At 44.1% G+C, this 14,051-nt stretch overlaps 1 protein-coding gene across 1 annotated transcript in view; it reads left to right on the forward strand.

Annotated features, from left to right (window-relative positions):
* Positions 1 to 14,051, forward strand: part of gdpd4a (glycerophosphodiester phosphodiesterase domain containing 4a) — a 96,679-nt gene that overhangs the window by 44,122 nt on the left and 38,506 nt on the right. The window lies entirely within an intron of this gene.

Raw genomic sequence — 14,051 nt, forward strand, 5'->3', positions numbered from 1 at the left:
TAATATCACTGGCAAGGGGTAGATCGTGGGCCGAAGGGCCTGTACTTTGCTGGAATGTTCTATATTTTCTGTTCTTTATCCTAGCAGTTGTACAAGATGTTGGTGAGACCACATTTGGAAAATTGTGTTCAGTTTTGGTCACCTTGCTGTAGGAAAGATGCCATTAAGCTCAGAAGAGTGCAGGGATTTATATGAATGTTGTCGTGAATGAGGCATTGATCAAGTGGACAGCCAGAGACTTTTTCCCAGGCAGAAAAGACTAATACGAGGGGGCTTAGTTTCAAGGTGATTGCAGGAAAGCATATGGGGTTGGAGAACTGTCAGAGGTAAGTTTTTTTTTACACAGAGTAGTGAGTGTGTGGAGTGTTCTGCCAGGGGTGGTGGGAGAGGCGTTTACAATAGAGGCATTTAAGAGACTCTTAGATAGGCACATGGATGATAGAAAAATGGGGGCTATATATGAGGAAAGTGCTAGATTGATCTTAGAGTAAGTTAAAAGATCAGCACAACATGATGGGCTGAAGAGCCTGTACTGAGCTGTGCATGTTCGAAGGACTGAGTTATGGAGAGAGGCTGGGCAGGTTGGGATTTAGTTTATGGGAGTATACAAGAATGAGGAAAGATTATACAGAGGTGTATAAAATCCTGTGGGGCCTAGGTAAGGTGAATGAACACAGTCTGTTTCCCCAGGGTTGGCGAATCAAGAACTAGAGGGCATAGGTTTAAGGCTAAAGGGAAGAGAGTTAACGGGAACATGAGGGGCAACATCTTCACTCATAAGGTGGTCGGTCAATGGAATGAGCTGTCAGTGAAACTGATTGAGGCGGACACATTAACAACAATTAAAAGGTACCTGGACAGGGCCATAGATTGGAAAGGCTTAGAGCAGGGGATTCCCAACCCTTTTTATGCCATGGGCCAATACCATTAAGCAAGGGGTCTGTGTACCACAGGGTGAGAGGATATGGACTAGCTTGGATGGGAATTTTTGTTGGCATGCCCCATTTCAGCTGAAGAGCCTGTTTCTGTGCTGAGTGACGACATGACTCAGTGACATGCCATGTCAACGTTTATGAGTTTGCCCCGCCTTTCCTCATCTGCCCCTGAAATGCTCTGTTCCCTTATTTGCCACTTTTTAAGTACATCCATGTAAGTGAATTCCACATCCACACCACTCCCTGGGTGTCCCTGAATTCACTTCCTGAATTTTCTTCTAATTCCCAACTGGATGTCTTGTTGATTATTTTCAACTGACAGCCTCTGATTATGTTCTTCTGCACAAGATAAGGATCTAAAGATTACCTTCATTTGTCAACATGTTCATCGAAACATCAAAAACTACAGTGAAATGGATTGTTTGCATCATTGCGACCAGTCAGAAAGCTCTCCACGGTACATCTCTGCTCTGATCTCACTACACCCAGGGCACGGCAGGTCCCAGTCTCAGTCCAAGTATATGCTGGGGGAAGCCCTTAAGTATCATCACACTTCTAGCACCAGTATAGAATGCCCACAACTCATGAGACCTAACCATACATTTCTGGAAAGTGGGAGGAAACCAGAGCACTCAGAGGAAATCTGCATGTTTCCGGGGAGAACTTATAAACTCCTTATAGACAGTGGTGGGTATTGAATCCTGATTGGTGATAGTGCTGCTCTAAAGCATTACTCTAACTTCTACGCCAGCGTGATATATTCCCTCAGCTTCTACTCTGTGAGAATCCTCCTGTAATTTTACTGACCTCAACTCTCTGTCAGGAAACACAGCAAATACTCAGCAGGTCAGGCAGCATCTGCTAAGCGAGAAGCAGAGTTCATAATTCAGACCATTGTGTGGAAAAAGGTCATTCAGTCCAACTCATCCAGGCCAAACATAGAGACACCAATAGAGGGGAGAGGGGGATGGTATATAACAGGAGAGGGAGTACAGATAACGGGACTTGTTGTATTCTGGCTCCTGGCTGCCAATCCTATCAATGGTCCATTCCTAAGCTACCCATCTTCCCATGTTGACCTTGTGCAGTGAAAGCAGAGATGTGCAGTGGGGAACGTTCTGACAGTCCGCATCAATGCCTGTAATGGAGACTCCAATGTACGGGGTTGCAAGAGGCTGCAGAGGATTGGAAACTCAGCCAGTTCCATCAAGGCCACAACTTCCCCCACCATCGAGGGCATCTTCAAGAGGCGGTGCCTCTGTTGGGTGGAACCACTCTCTCAGGATCATTACCATTCGGGACATGGCCTCTTCTTGTCACTACCATTGAGAAGGAGGTACAGAAACCGCACAACCCCACTCAGTGATTCAGAAACAGTCTCTTCCCCTCTGCCTTCAGCTTTCTGAATAGTCCAGAAGCTATGAGCTCTGTCTTGCTTTTCCATTTTTGCACTAATTATGCATTTTTTGTAGCTTATAGTGATTTTTATTTCTCGCCCTGTAGTGCTGCCACAAAACAACAAATTTCACGACAAATGCCATTGATAATATGAATAAGACAAAGGAGCAGAATCTGGCTAAACGGTCCATCGAGTCTTCTCCTCCACTTTATCAAGGCTGATCCATTTCCCTCTCAACCTATTCAACTACCTTCTCCCTGTAACCTTTCATGCCCTGACTTATCAAAATTCTATCAACCTGCACCTTAAATACACCCAATGACCTGGCCTCCACAGTCACCTGTGGCAACGAATTCCACTTGACCTTCTTCTATTCTGAGGTTGTGCCCTAGACTCCCCCACTATAGGAAATATCCTCTCCATGTCCATCCACCTAGCCCTTCCAAAATTCAATAAGTTTCAATGAGATTTGCTCTATTTTAAAATCCAGTGAGCCCAGAGACATCAAATACTTCTCATATAATAAGTCTTTCATTCCACGAATAATTTTTGTGAATGTCTTTTGAACCTTCTCCATTGTCAGTACATCTTTCTTAGATAAGGGGCCCAGAACTGTTTACAAAACTCCAAGTGAGTCCGCACCAGTGCCTTATAAAGCCTCAGCATTACATCCTTGCTTTTATATTCTAGTCCTCTTGAAATGAATACTAACATTGCATTTGCCTTCCTCACCACTGTCATAATCTGCAAGTTAACCATTAGGAAATCCTGCACAAGGACTCCTCAGATTTTTGAATTTTTCCCTGTTTAGAAAATAGTCTATGCTTTTATTCCTTCTACCAAAGTTCCATTAACTTCCCGACACTGTATTTCATCTGCCTCTTTGCCCAGTCTTCTAATCTCTCTCAGCCTCCCTGCTTCCTCAAGATGACCTGCACGCCCACCTATCTTTGTATCATCCACAGAATTGTCCACAAAGCCATCAATTCTGTCATCCAGATCATTGGCATACTGTACAATGTAAAAAGAAGCGGTCGTACCACCACCACTAGTCACCGGCAGCCTGAAAAGGCTCCTCTATTCCCACTTTTTGCCACCTGCCAATCAGCCAATGCTCTATTCATGCCATATCTGTCTTGTAGCTCCATGGCCTCCTAACTTGCTAAGCAGCCTCATGTTCGGCATCTTCTCAAAGGCGTTCTGAAAGTCTAAGTGCACATTAGCTGATTCTCCTTTGTCTATCCTGCTTGTTATTTCTCAATGAGTTCCAACAGATTTGGCAAGCAAGGTTTCCCCTTGACGAAACCATGCTGACTTTGGCCTATTAACCACATAGCTTCAATACCCCAAAACCTCATCCTTAACTACCAACTCCCAACGTCTTCCCAATAACTGAGGTCAGGCTAACTGGCTTATACTTTCCTTTCTGCTGCCTCCCTCCTTTCTTGAAGAGCGGAGTGACACTTGCAATTTTCCAGTCCTCCAGAACCGACCAGAATTGAAAGATCATTACTAAAGCCTCAACAAGGCATTTAAAATGGCTTGGCATGGACTATATGGGTCCAAGGGCCTGTTTCTGTACTGTATGTTTCTATGACAATGTCTTCAGCTACCTCCTTCAGAACCCTGGAGTGTAGTCCATTTGGTCCAGGTGTACTATCTACTTTCAGGCCTTTCGGCTACTGAAGAAGCACCTTTTTGATAGTAATAGCAACTGCACTCACTTCTGCCCCCTGACACTCTCAAACTTTCAGCAAACAGCTGGTGTCTTCCACAGTGAAGACTGACACAAAATACTGATTCGGTTCGTCCACCATTTCCATGCCCCCATTGTAACCTCTATAGTGACATTTTTCAGTGGTCTTATATCCACTCCTATCTCACTTTTGCTCTTTATATAGCTAGAAACATAGAAATATAGAAAGCCTACAGCACAATACAGTCCCTTTGGCCCACAATGCTGTCCCAAACATGTACTTACTTTAGACATTACCTAGAATTAGCCATAGCCCTCTATTTTTCTAAGCTCCATGTACCTGTCCAGGAGTCTCAGAATCAGAATCAGGTCTATTATCACCGACATGTGACATGAAATTTGTTAACTTAGCAGCAGCAGTTCAATGCAATACATAATCTAGCAGAGAAAAGAAAATAATAAATACAATAAAAATAATAATAAGTAAACAAGTAAATCAATTAGATATATTGAATAGATTTTAAAAACATGCAAAAACACAAATACTGTATGTTAAAAAAACAAAAGTGAGGTAGTGTCCAAAGATTCAATGTCCATTTGGGAATTGGATGGCAGAGGGGAAGGAGCTGTTCCTGAATCACTGAGTGTGTGCCTTCAAGCTTCTGTACCTCATACCTGATGGTAACAGTGAGAAAAGGGCATGTCCTGGGTGCTGGTGGTCCTTAATAATGGACGCTGCCTTTCTGATACAGCACTCCCTGGGTACTTTGTAGGGTAGTACCCAAGATGGAGCTGACTAGATTTACAATCTTCTGCAGCTTCTTTCGGTTCTATGCAATAGCCCCGCCATACCAGACAGTGATGCAGCCTGTCAGAATGCTCTCCACAACTATAGAAGTTTTTGAGTGTATTTGTTGACATGCCAAATCTCCTCAAACTCCTAATAAAGTATAGCCACCATCTTGCAACTACATCGATATGTTGGGACCAGGTTAGATCCTCAGAGATCTTGACACCCAGGAACTTGAAGCTGCTCACTCTCTCCACTTCTGATCCCTCTATGAGGATTGCTATGTGTTCCTTTGTCTTACCCTTCCTGAAGTCCACAATCAGCTCTTTCGTCTTACTGAGTGCCAGGTTGTTGCTGTGGCACCACTCCACTAGTTGGCATATCTCACTCCTGTACGCCCTCTCGTCACCACCTGAGATTCTACAAACAATGGTTGTATCGTCAGCAAATTTATAGATGGTATTTGAGCTATGCCTAGTCACACAGTCATGTGTTTACAGAGAGTAGAGCAGTGGGCTAAGCATGAACCCCTGAGGTGCGCCAGTGTTGATTGTCACTGAGGAGGTTACATTATCACCAATCCGCACAGTTTGTGGTCTTCCATTCAGGAAGTCAAGGATCCAGTTGCAGAGGGAGGTACAGTGGCTCATTCAGGATTGTGAGAATGATGGTATTAAATGCTGAGCTATAGTCGATGAACAGCATCCTGACGTAGGTGTTTGTGTTGTCCAGGTGGTCTAAAGCTGTTTGGAGAGCCATTGCGATTGCGTCTGCCATTGAACTAATGTGGTGACGGGCAAATTACAATGGCTCCAGGTCCTTGTTGAGGCAGGAGTTCAGTCTAGTCATAACCAACCTCTCAAAGCATTTCATCACTGTAGGTGTAAGTGCTACCGGGTGACAGTCATTAAGGCAGCTCACATTATGCTTCTTAAGCACTGGTATAATTGTTGCCTTTTTGAAGCAAGTGGAAACCTCTGCCCACAGCAGTGAGAGGTTGTAACTGTCTCTTAAGAGACCCTATCGTATCTGCCTCCACCACTGTCGCCCATTCCACACACTCACCACTCTCTGCGTCAAAAAAAACATACCTGTGACATCTCCTCTGTACCTACTTCCAAGCACCTTAAAACTGTGTCCTCTCATGTTAGCCATTTCAGCTCTGAGGGAGAAAAAACCTCTGACTATCTACACGATCAATGCTTCTTATCATCTTATACACCTCTATCAGGTCACCTCCGTCACTCCAGGGAGAAAAAGCCAAGTTCATTCAACCTATTCTCATAAGGCATGCTCCCCAAACCAGACAATCTCCTCTGCACCCTTTCTATAGTTCTATAATTTCTATATCTGAAAAACCTTTGGTATCCTCTTTGATATTATCACCTTCATATTTAATCTTTTCTCTCCTTATGGGTTTTTTAGTTGCCTTCTGTTAGTTTTTACAAGCATCCCAATTCTCTAACTTCCCACTAATTTTTGCTCTTATGCCCTCTCTTTTACTTTTACATTGTCTTTGACTTCCCATGTCAACCATGGTTGTTTCATCCTACATTTAGAAAACTACTTCTTCTTTGGGATGTATCTATCCTGCACCTTCTGAATTGCTCTCAGAGACTCCAGCCATTGCGGCTGTCCTGTCATCCCTGCTAGTGTCCCCTTCCAATCAATGTTGGCCAGCTTCTGTAATTCCCTTTACAGCACTGTAATACTGATACACATGACCCTAATTTCTCCCTGCCAAATTGCAGGGTGAATTCTATCATATTATGATCACTGTCTCCTAAGGGTTCCTTTACCTTAAGCTCCCTAATCAAATCCAGTTTATTACATAATACTCAATCCAGAATAGCTGATCCCCTAGTGAGATCAACCACAAGCTACCTCATAGGTATTCTATAAATTCTCTCTCTTGGGATCAAAAAACAGCACCTTCCAAACTACCTGCATATTGAAATCCCCCATGACTATTATAATGTCGATCTTTTGACATGCATTTTCTATCTCCCTATGTAATTTGTAGCCAACATTCTGGCCTCTGTTTGGTGGCTTATATATAAAATTCCCATCAGGGTCCTTTTCAAGTCAAGTCAAGTCACTTTTTATTGTCATTTTTGACCATAACTGCTGGTACAGTACATAGTAAAAACGAGACAATGTTTTACCCTTGCAGTTCCTTAACTCTACCCACAACATTTCTAGATCTTCTGATCCCATGTCACCTCTTTTAAGGATTTTATTTCAATATTTACTGATAGAGCCATGCCATTTCCTCTGTCTCCCTGCCTGTCCTTTTGATACAATGTGTATCCTTGGATGTTAAGCTCCCAAACATAATCTTCTTTTAGTCACTACTCTGTGACACCCACAACATCATACCTGTCAATCTCTAAATGTGCTATAAGAACATCTACCTTATTCGTACACTGCGTGCATTGAAATATAACACCTTCAGTCCTGTGTTCATCAGCCTTTTTTGATTTTATTCCCCATTACACTGCAACTTATCCCACCGACTGCAATTTTGCCCTAACATCTGTCTGTGCTTCCTGACAGTCTCACTGCATTACCTCTGGTCTTATACCAGCCCCATCACTCAGTTTCTGATCTCCCTGCCAAACTAGTTTAAACTCTCCCCAACAGCTCCAGCAAACCTGCCTGCAAGGTTGTTCGTCCCCATCAGGTTCTGGTGTAACTCATCTGTTTTTACAGGTCATACCTTCCCCAAAGGAGATCCCAATGATCCAGAAGTCCGAAACTCTGCCCCCTGCGCCATTTCCTCAGCCACACATTCATCTGTCGAATCTTCCTATTCCTATCCTACCTAGCATGTTGCCGAGGCAGCAATCCAGATATTACTGCCCTGGATTTCCTGTTTTTCAGCTTTCTACCTAGCTCCCGTCTTACCTCTTCTCTTCCCCACACCTGCCTTTCCCCTCCCCCACAGTGCTCATCCTCCTTCCCTTTCTTCCATGGTCCAATCTCCTTTGCTATCCGATTCCTCCTCCTTCAGCCCTTTTCCTTTTCCAGTTATCACCTCCCAGCTTCTTACTTCACCCCTCTCCCACCCACCAACCTTCCTCTTCATCTGGTCTCACTTATCAATGTACTCCTTTCCCTTGCCCCACCATCTTATTCTGTCTTCTTCCACTTTCTTCTCCAGTCCCGACAAAGGGTCTCAGCCTGAAACATTGACTGTTTATTCCTCTCCAGAGATGCTGCCTGACCTGCTGAGCTCTTCCAGCATTGTGTGTGTGAGTGTGTGTGTGTGTGTGTTGCTCTATATTGTCTCGCTGAATCTGTTGACGTTTTCAGCTCAGTGAGTTCAGTGAGTTTCCAGCTCACTGGATACATCAAGTAGAATTTTAAGGTTAATGCATTTATGCATTGCAAAGATGTCCCTGTAGAGCACCCGCTCTGGGAGTAATTATCAGATATTCTGACCTTGCTTCATGTGTAGTTACTTTTTTTTCCCAGGCAGCCTTGTGGCTAATCCGCATTTTATTCCAATTGTTTTAAATTATTAAGATTATGTAGGCCTAGTGTTTTGGAGTGATGTGACACAGAAACAAGTCCTTCAGCCCATTTAGTCCACAACAAACTGTTACTCTGTCTAATCCCATCAACACACCCGTGGACCTTAGTCCTCTGTACGCCTCGCATCCAAACATCTATGCAAACTTCTCTTCAAGTTTCCAATTGAACCGCATTTAGCACTTCAGCTGGCGGCTCGTTCATCACACTCTGAAGATATTCCCCTTAAATATTTCATATTTCACCATTAACTTATGATCTCTAGGGGGGAAAAAAAGGTCATCTTTCACCCAACGTCAGCTTGCTTGCATTTACCCTATCTATATCCCTCAAAATGTTGTATACCTGTATCAAATATTCCCTTATTAAAAAGTTCAAAGTAAATTTATTATCAAAGTAGATACATATTATCAAAGGACATTTACATTACACGCTGCATCCTCAAAGGAAACAGCATTATGAAGGACCCCACGCACCCCTCATACAATCTCTTCTCCCTCCTACCGTCTGGGAAAAGGCTCCGAAGCATTCGGGCTCTCACGGTCAGACTACGCAACAGTTTCTTCCCCCAAGCTATCAGACTCCTCAATACCCGAAGCCTGAATGCCCTATTGTCCTGTTTATTATTTATTGTAATGCCTGCACTGTTTTTGTGCATTTTATGCAGTCCAGTGTAGGTCTGTAGTCTAGTGTAGCTTTCTCTGTGTTGTTTTTTTTTACATAGTTCAGTCTAGTTTTTGTACTGTGTCATGTAACACCATGGTCCTGAAAAATGTTGTCTCATTTTTACTATGCACTGTACCAGCAGTTATGGTCAAAATGACAATAAAAGTGATTTGACTTGACTTGATATATGTCACCACATACACTGATGAGGTTCATTTTCTTGTGGACTTTCAAAGAAAGACAATAGAATCAATGAAAGGTTACAAATAATAAGACTGAACAAACAACCAGTGTTCAAAGCACAACAAATTGTGCAAATAAGTAACTCGCCTACATTTCTGAGAATAAAGTCCTAACCTATTTAACCTTTCCCTATAACTCAGGTACTCAAGTCCTGGCGACATCCTTGTAAATTTTCTCTGTACTCTTTCAATCTTATTGATATCTTTCCTGTGAGTAGGTGACCGGAACTGGACACGAAAGGCCTACCTGTGTTATTGTGTGTATCTGTGCATGTGGAGATGTGAAACCAAACAAGATGTTCTACAGTGCAAGCAAAGGCTTCAAAAACACTAGAGATTGTGCAGATGCTGGAACTCCAGTCACACAGATTTACAGCAGGGAAATGCTGGAAAAACTCTGCAGGTATGTTAGCACCCATGGACATGAAGAGTCTCAGACAGAAATGTCAACTGTTCATTTCTCTCCATCGGTGCTCTCCGACCTGCTGAGTTCCTCCAGCAATTTGTGTGCTGGCTTCAAAAGCTTGCTTACTTATTTATTAGCAGAGAAAAAGAAAGCCATTGAAGCTTTTTGTTTGGTTTCTCCTAGGCCTGCAGTTCTGGTCACCTACCTAAAGGAAAGGTATCAATAAAATTGAAAGAGTGCAGAAAAAATTTACAAGGATGTGAACGGGATTTGAGGACCTAAGTTATAGAGAAAGATTGAATGGGTTCGAACTTTATTCTTTGGAGCAAAGGAGGTCTATTTATTTATTTCTATTTTCAGAATTTGTTGCCTTTTGCACACTGGTTGTTTGTTCAGTCTTGTTATCCTTCTTATTTATTTGAAGAGATAGGTGGCAAGGTGGAGATATGTCTCTACTAAAGGAGGTGTAAGGTGCTCCATCCCTCCGCTAGCCTGCAGGTCACCCTTGGGCAAGGTGTAGTACTTGCTTAGCCCCTGATCACATGAAGCCATGGAAACAGGTGGTGGGTGGTCGTATGAGCAGCTGGTGCTTATCACAAGTCTTGGTTATGCGACCACTGACGCCAGGCAGACAATCTCTGAAAATGGCTGGGATCACCTGTCTTGTAAAGACACTGCCAAGAAGAAGGCAATGGCAAATAAACTTCTGTAGAAAAATTTGCCACAGAACAATCATGGTCATGGAAAGACCATAGACCATAGACAATAAGACATAGGAGCAGAATTAGGCCATCTGGCCCATCGAATCTGCTCCATCATTCAATCATGGCTGATTCTTTTATTTTTCTCCTCTTCAACCCCAGCTCCTGGCCTTCTCCCCATAACCTTTGATGCCATGTCCAATCAAGAACCTATCAATCTCTACCTTCAATATACCCAATGCCCAGGCCTCCACAGCTGCAAGTGACAACAAATTCCACAAATTCACACAACACACACAAAATGCTGGTAGAACACAGCAGGCCAGGCAGCATCTATAAGGAGAAGCACTGTCGACGTTTCGGGCCGAGACCCTTCGTCAGGACTAACTGAAAGGAGAGATACTAAGAGATTGGAAAGTAGTGGAGGAAGGGGATAATGCGAAATGATAGGAGAAGACCGGAGGGGGTGGGATGAAGCTAAGAGCTGGAAAGGAGATTGACGAAAGTGATACAGCGCTGGAGAAGGGAAAGGATCATGGGACGGGAGGCCTCGTGAGAAAGAAAGGAGGGGGGAAGCACCAGAGGGAGATGGAGAACAGGCAGAGTGATGGGCAGAGAGAGAGAGAGAGATAAACCAAACAACTAAATATGTCAGGGATGGGGTAAGAAGGGAAGGAGGGGCATCAATGTAAGTTAGAGAAGTCAATATTCATGCCATCAGGTTGGGGGCTACCCAGCCAGTATATAAGGTGTTGTTCCTTCAACCTGAGTGTGGATTCATCTTGACAGTAGCGGAGGCCATGGATAGACATATCAGAATGGGAATGGGACGTGGAATTAAAATGTGTGGCCACTGGGAGATCCTGCTTTCTCTGGCGGACAGAGCGTAGGTGTTCAGCGAAACGGTCTCCCAGTCTGTGTTGGGTCTCACCAATATATAAAAGGCCACACCGGGAGCACCGGACGCAGTATACCACACCAGCCGACTCACAGGTGAAGTGTCGCCTCACCTGGAAGGACTGTCTGGGGCCCTGAATGGTGGTGAGGGAGGAAGCGTTAAGGGCAGGTGTAGCACTTGTTCTGTTTACAAGGATAAGTGCCAGGAGGGAGATCATTGGGGAGGGATGGGGGGGGGGACGAGTGGACAAGGAAGTTGCAGAAAGTAGAAAGAGGGGTGGAGGGAAAGATGTGCTTGGTAGTGGGATCCCATTGGAGGTGGCGGAAGTTACGGAGAATTATACGTTGGACCTGGGGGCTGGTGGGGTGGTAGGTGAAGACAAGGGGAACCCTATCCCGAATGGGGTCGCGGGTGGATGGGATGAGGGCAGATGTGCGGGAAATGGGAGAGATGCGTTTGAGAGCAGAGTTGATGGTGGAAGAAAGGAAGCCCCCCTTTGTTTAAAAAAGGAAAACATCTCCTTCGTCCTGGAATGAAAAGCCTCATCCTGAGAGCAGATGCGGTGGAGACGGAGGAATTGCAAGAAGGGGATAGCATTTTTGCAAGAGACGGGATGGGAAGAGGAATAGTCCAGGTAGCTGTGAGAGTCTGTAGGCTTATATTAGATATCAGTAGATAAGCCATCTCCAGAGATGGAGACAGAAAGATCAAGAAAGGGGAGGGAGTTGTCAGAAATGGACCAGGTAAATTTGAGGGCAGGGTGAAAGTTGGAGGCAAAGTTAATGAAGTCAACGAGCTCAGCATGCATGCAGGAGGCAGCGCCAATGTAGTCATCGATGTAGCGAAGGAAAAGAGGGGGACGGATACCCGTATAGAGTTGGAACATGGACTGTTCCACAAAGCCAACAAAAAGGCAGGCATAACTGGGACCCATGCAGGTGCCCATGGCTACACCCTTGGTTTGGAGGAAGTGGGAGGAGCCAAAGGAGAAATTATTGAGAGTAAGGACTAATTCTGCTAGATGGAGGAGAGTGGTGGTAGAGGGGAATTGGTTAGGTATTAAATCCAAAAAGAAGCGAAGAGCTTTGAGACCATCCGGGTGGGGGATGGAGGTATATAGGGATTGGACGTCCATGGTGAAAATAACGCGGTGGGGGCCAGGGAACTTAAAATCATTGAAAAATTCAAAGCGTGAGAAGTGTATATCATTTTGCATTTTCCCCTCCCCCCATTACTTTCAAATCTCTTAGTATCTCTCCTTTCAGTTAGTCCTGACGAAGGGTCTCGGCCTGAAACGTCGACAGTGCTTCTCCTATAGATGCTGCCTGGCCTGCTGTGTTCCACCAGCATTTTGTGTGTGTTGTTTGAATTTCCAGCATCTGCAGATTTCCTCGTGTTTGCTCCACAAATTCACCACCCTTTGGCTAAAGAAATTTCTCTGCATCAGTTTTGAAAGGGTGCCCCTCTATCCTGAGGCTGTGCTTTCTTGTCTTTGATTCTCCCACCATGGGAAACTGACTTTCCACGTCTACTCTGTCTAAGCCTTTCAACATTCGAAAGGTTTCATTGAGATCTCCCCTCATCCTCCTGAATTCCAGTGAGTACAGACCTAAAGCCAATGAAGTGACCCTTTCATTCCTGGAATCATCCTTGTGAACCTCCCCTGGACCCTCCCCTGAAAGACCAGCACGTCTTTTCTAAGGTGAGGGGCCCAAAACTCAAGGTGAGGCCTCACCATTTCCTTATAAAGCCTCAGCATCACATCCTTGCTCTTGTATTCTAGACCTCTTGAAATGAATGCTAACATAGCATTTGCCTTCCTCACCACCGACTCAACCTGCAAGTTAACCTTCAGGTGTCCTGCCCAAGGGCTCCCAAGTCTCTCTACATCTCAGATTCCTGGATTTTCTCCCTGTTTAGAATATAGTCCATATATTTATTTCTACTACCAAAGTGCATGACCATGCATTTTTCAACATTGTACTTCATTTGCCACTTTCTTGCCCATTCTCCTAATCTGTCCAATCACTTTTGCATCCTGCCTGTTTCCTCAACACTACTTGCCCCTCCACCAATCTTCGTATCATCTGCAAACTTGGCAGCAAACCCATCTATTCCATCATCTAAATCGTCTGTATACAGCATAAAAAGAAGTGGTTTCAACACCACCCACTGTGGAGCACCACTAGTCACTGGTAGCCAACAAGAAAAGGATCCTTTTATTCCCATTTGCTGCCTCCTGCCAATTAGCCAATGCTCTAACCACATTAGTAACTTTCCTGTAATACCATGGGCTCTTAACTTGGTAAGCAGCCTCATGTGTGGCACCTTGTCAAAGGCCTTCTGAAAGTCCAAATATACAACGTCCACTGCATCCCCTTTATCTATCCTACTTGTAATCTCCTCAAAGAATTCCAACAGGTTCGTCAGACAAGATTTTCCCTGAAGGAAACCATGCTGTCTTTGCACTATCTTGCCCTGTGTCACCAATATTCCATCACCTCGTCCTTAACAATTGACTCTTAACATCTTCCCAACCACTGGTCTATAATTTCCTTTCTGCTGCCTTCCTCCTTGACCATGATCACCCACAGCACATAATGAACAAATGATTAGAAGAGATGATTTACTGTGCTTTTTATGTTTAAGCATGTCATTTGAGGGATTCAGAGCATTGATGTAAATCTCAAGCCTTGCAACACTCTCAACCACAACACTGGACTCAAGAATAGTTCAAAGCTCAAAGTAAATTTATTGTCAAACTATGTCACCATATACTACCCT

The sequence above is a fragment of the Hemitrygon akajei genome, chromosome 4, assembly GCF_048418815.1.
Source record: "Hemitrygon akajei chromosome 4, sHemAka1.3, whole genome shotgun sequence".
Lineage (NCBI taxonomy): Eukaryota > Metazoa > Chordata > Chondrichthyes > Myliobatiformes > Dasyatidae > Hemitrygon > Hemitrygon akajei.